The sequence below is a fragment of the Chaetura pelagica genome, unplaced genomic scaffold, assembly GCF_000747805.2.
Source record: "Chaetura pelagica isolate M959 unplaced genomic scaffold, ChaPel_1.0 scaffold83, whole genome shotgun sequence".
Lineage (NCBI taxonomy): Eukaryota > Metazoa > Chordata > Aves > Apodiformes > Apodidae > Chaetura > Chaetura pelagica.
In genome coordinates this window covers 3,884,549-3,889,037 of record NW_009952893.1, presented here as the reverse complement: position 1 = coordinate 3,889,037, position 4,489 = coordinate 3,884,549, and the positions used below count along the sequence as shown (strand labels likewise).

The 4,489-nt window shown below is 39.9% G+C and overlaps 1 protein-coding gene across 1 annotated transcript in view; it reads left to right on the top strand.

Annotated features, from left to right (window-relative positions):
• The window catches only part of MYBL1 (v-myb avian myeloblastosis viral oncogene homolog-like 1), a 49,297-nt gene that overhangs the window by 27,546 nt on the left and 17,262 nt on the right, over nucleotides 1–4,489 (top strand). The window contains exons 2-3 of the mRNA XM_009995555.1: nucleotides 3,638–3,736; nucleotides 3,863–3,934. The gene's annotated coding sequence lies outside the window, so the exon portion shown is untranslated. The remainder of the gene's footprint in view (nucleotides 1–3,637; nucleotides 3,737–3,862; nucleotides 3,935–4,489) is intronic.

Here is a 4,489-nt window from a genome sequence, read left to right as displayed (position 1 = left end):
CCCCGCCGGGCCGCGCTGGCGCTGCTCCCGGGCTCCTGCCGGCGCCCCGGGTGTCACTGCCCGCCTCCCTCCCTCCCCCGCACAGGTACCTGTCGGGCTTTACCCGCTCCCGGGTGCGGGTTTCGCCTCCGGCTTGGCGGCTGCTCTCGCTTCTGTGCCCTCGCTCGGGCCATCTTTGTTGTGCCTTACCTGGGAAACTCCTTGGCTTTGCTTTTCTGCGGTCGCTAAGCGTGTCAGTAGCGACGGCGTTGTCTCCGCGATAGCTTTTCCTGCTGGAGTAATACTTGGTGGTTTTCTCCTCCCGAGGGGCACAGCCTTGGTGTGAGATCCGTGGCTGTTCCGTTAGTGTTGAGACCTGGTGATTCTTCCAGTGTTTTGTGTTCCTGCTTCCTCGGATTTGGCATGTTCTTTGGTTGGGGATGTCTTAATCTAGCCTGAAGTATTCCTGAGAGAGAATGTTTTCCTCAAGAGCTTCCGCAGCAGCCTCAGATGGTTTTGATACATCTTTTGTTTTATTGATATGAAAATGGGTGTGTCTTTGCTTTGTATTCAGAAGGTGGGTCTTGGAGAACTGTTCTATTGCTAGAACTGTTCTTGTCCTAAATAGAAAATCAGTTTCTGAAAAGTGATAAAGAAATGTGAAACAAGAATTAGGACTGAGAAAGGGAAGAATTGCTTAGTGAGTAATAGTAACGCATGAGTTACCTATGGCACCCGGGTTTTACCATGTCTGCACGCTTTCTTATGGAATTGGGAGCGGTTTCAAAGTTACAGGTACTAAAACTGCTTTTGCATTTACCTCTGACATGAGAAGAGTTAATAAATTAATGATCTTTATCTGCAAAATTGCAGCTAGAAGAAGAAAGCAATGCTTTGGGTTTCTAGTTGTGTAAGGAGCAAGGATTCATTAAGGGGCTTTGCTTGCAGAGGCTAACTGCTGTAGCTGTCTATACTTGGCTATCTGCAAGAATCAGCTCAGAGATACAATGTTTCTTCTTCTAATCTGCATTTTGTAATTTAAGAGACTTTAATCTGTGGTATTGCAAACAATAGTTTCGTCTTCGCAAAGCTTTAGCTTGCATTATGTCTCATGGCTATGGAGTCCTTTGATGCTGTAATTGAAATTAGAACTGGTTGTGGATAGCAGGGGAACTTTTTGTTAGAGATCAGTACCCCTGGAAGAAGAATATTATGTGAGTGTGTGATGATAATGTGTTCAAAACTAAATCACTGTAGTTAGGAGTTTATGTAAAAGTGATTTCAAGATTGTTAATCTAGATATGGGGTAAGGAGAAAGTATACTTATTTTGCACCAAATGGAACTAAGTTTAATTTGGTTTGAACTACTCTTGGTTTTTGCATTTGGAAGCTTTTTTTTTTTTTTTTCCTTTGATGGTTCTCAAATCAGAATTGCAGACTTAATTTATTGTTGCAGATGTCTTATTTGATGAAACTTGATGGCCACGTTCCACTTCCGTGCAGTATTTTAGCTCGGTTTTGTAACTGCAAAAGAATTGTCAAATGAGCTCTAACAACCCAACATGTTTGAAAATCTTTTCTTTTTAATAAAAATCTGAAGTTGGTAGTTCCAACCTTTCGTTATAATCTGGCGGTGTACTGCTCTGAGCAGGACTGAAAACTAAATGGTTATTCACATGGAGTCAAGGTGCAAGAGAGGTCAGTGTCCTCTCGGCTGGCTCTGGAAGCACAGGGGATGTGGTGGCTGTGCCGGTTGGCTCTGGGACGTGCACGTCACTGGAGAGCTCTGGGTGCAGGGTTCTCAGCCGTCTCTGCTGGCAGGGACCCTGCGGTGTCTGACAGTGGTGCTCCTGTCAGCATCACTGCTCTGTATGTGGAGCATTTCCTCTTTTTTTAAAATCGCTACAACTTTTCATGTAACTAAGGACACTGTTCTTGAACAAGTTTGCTGTGCAGAGGTCATGCTGACAAAGGGCTTAACCCCAAGGCCAAATTTTAGTTATAAGTAAACGATATGGCTTGCTTGGTATGAAATAGGATTTTAACACCAATATATATGCTCCTTATAATACTAATATATACTCCTGAAGTTCATAGAGCATCTGTGGATAAGAGAAAAAATAAAAGGAGGTGGGAGAAGGAAGAAAAAACTCTTAGTTACCTGTGGGTTTAAATCCTATTTTCTGAAGTCCTAAGCCACTTACTGCAAAACTCTTATAATAATTGTGTTTGCAGCTTGTTTTTTTTAACTACTGTGAAAAACTTACTGTGGACAAGTTTACTGCTTTGTATTTCAGTGGCTCTACAAAGTTTTAATGTATTTTCATGTTACTAACTATTTCTACTGCATTGGGGAGGGGCAAATCCAGATGTGGTGTAGTATGTAGAAGTAATAGTAAATACACTGGGTCTGCAAGAGCTAGATACATATTAACTTGTAGTAATGAAGGCTTTCAAGTAAGTAGTGCTCTACTTGGATGACCATGTATTTCTGTTAGCCCATGAGGATGTACTTCATGGGAAATAAAAAATATGCATAAATGGCTGATTGTCATACTTTGTGAGTTAATTGCATCTTCTGGAAAAGAATGTAGGAATCAGACATCTAATCAGTTCTTGAGACACCAGCACAGGTTAATTCCATTGCTGGGAAAGGCTTTCTTTACTTTCAGTGAAAAATTAAAGTAATTTTCAAGGCTGAGCAGAACGAATACATTTCGTTTTGAATGTGAATGTATTATATTTATCTTGTGGTTTACACTGATAATAAAATGGAGAAAAATTAAGATTGTGGTGTGAAACTACTTTTACTTAAAACTGTGTAATTGGATGCGAGTCCCTTTGTGTCTTTGCTGTAACTAATGCAGAAGAGCTGCTCATTTTGTTGTTAGGCCTAGGTTTCCTCGTGTTTGCATTGATGCTGTCTAACATGAGTCACTGACGTGTAACTTGAAGTGATATTTCCATGAAACGTTTCCCCGTGCTGCTTGTTCGCAAGGCTTTGTTTATCAAGGCTGTGAAGCGTCAATTTCTCCAGCAGATGGAGTATGATCTACATGGAGTCACAGAGGTGGTTACCTGGCTTCCTGCCTCTCTGACTCTGAATTTACAGGGTCAGCTCGGGTACGGTGGTTAGTTCTTGCTGGAATGTTTCTGTCTTCACAGATTTGTATGTAATTCCTGTAACATGGAGGCAAGGCATTTATACAAGCAGGAGTCCACTTAAAATGTCAAGCTGAAATTAAATTATTTGATACCCTCGTTGTGTTTGAGTTATGGAGGTAGAACAGGAACATGTTTTGCAGATTAACAAACCACTTTATCATATATTTTTCTGTGAAATAGAGTCATAAATGTGTTACAAAACCATAATCTCAAACAATAATTTCTGCTTCAAATTTAAGTCTTTACTTGGAAAGAATTATCTGTTCATATCCCAGTATGTGGTCTTGCAATTAAAGTTGATTCTGTTCCTTTGACACAGTAAATATAAGCCACTGTTGGAGGCAGATCTTACGTGCATGCAAATTCCATGTTATTGTAGGACAATATGTACAGATTGGGGAAAAAGCTACAGGTAGTTAGAAAAAAGTTACTCAGGAGTTATTTAAAGCTCTTTTTCTGTCTTCTTCACTCTTATCTTGTACTCTGTAGTAAGGAAGATGATGATCTTCAATATGTGGATCACGACTATGAAGTACCACAGCAAAAAGGTTTGAAGAAGATATATAACAGGGCAAAATGGACACGTGATGAGGTACTACTTTTTTTTTTCCTTTAGTTTCATTCATTTGTGATATTGGTAGCACGTGAAATATATGATTATTTAGCGCCATATTGGTATAGCATGTAATGTTTATTGGCTGAGGTTATGTCTTAACAGGATGAAAGGCTAAAGAAGCTGGTGGAACAGAATGGGACAGATGATTGGGCTTTCATTGCTAGCCGTCTCCAAGTAAGTAGAGTCACTCTTTCAGTTAGCTTCCCCTTTAATATTTTCACTTTGGTCATATGTCTGGTTTGGAAAGGAGGTGAAATAAAAATCAATACATAAAAATACTTTTAAAGGTGCTTGTAAATTGGGTTTGAGATCTCACTCAGACCTTGGCAAACCTTATCAGCTCAGGCTGGGGCTTGAAATGATAAAAAATGATTTATGTCTTCTGTCCGCACTTGGTATTTGTTTTAGTTTTGGAATTTATTCCTGCTTCCTATTGGTTGCATCACTTTTAGTAGTTATGTCTACAGCTGACAGGTTGCTTCTGAAGCAGTTAGAAGGGGGAGTTGCATCTGAGAGATTGTTTGAAAGGAGCAAGATCAGTTTCTTAAACACCTTAGGAAGGGGGATGGGTTTTTTTTTTGCTTTTGTTTTGGTGTTTGTTGAATTTTTTTTTGTTTTGTTTGGGTATTTTTACAGTGATTTCCCTAACATATATAAATCTTTCCACCCTATGATATCTTTGGTTGCTACAAATGGAACCATAGTGGGTTTCTTGGAAATTTCCTGCTG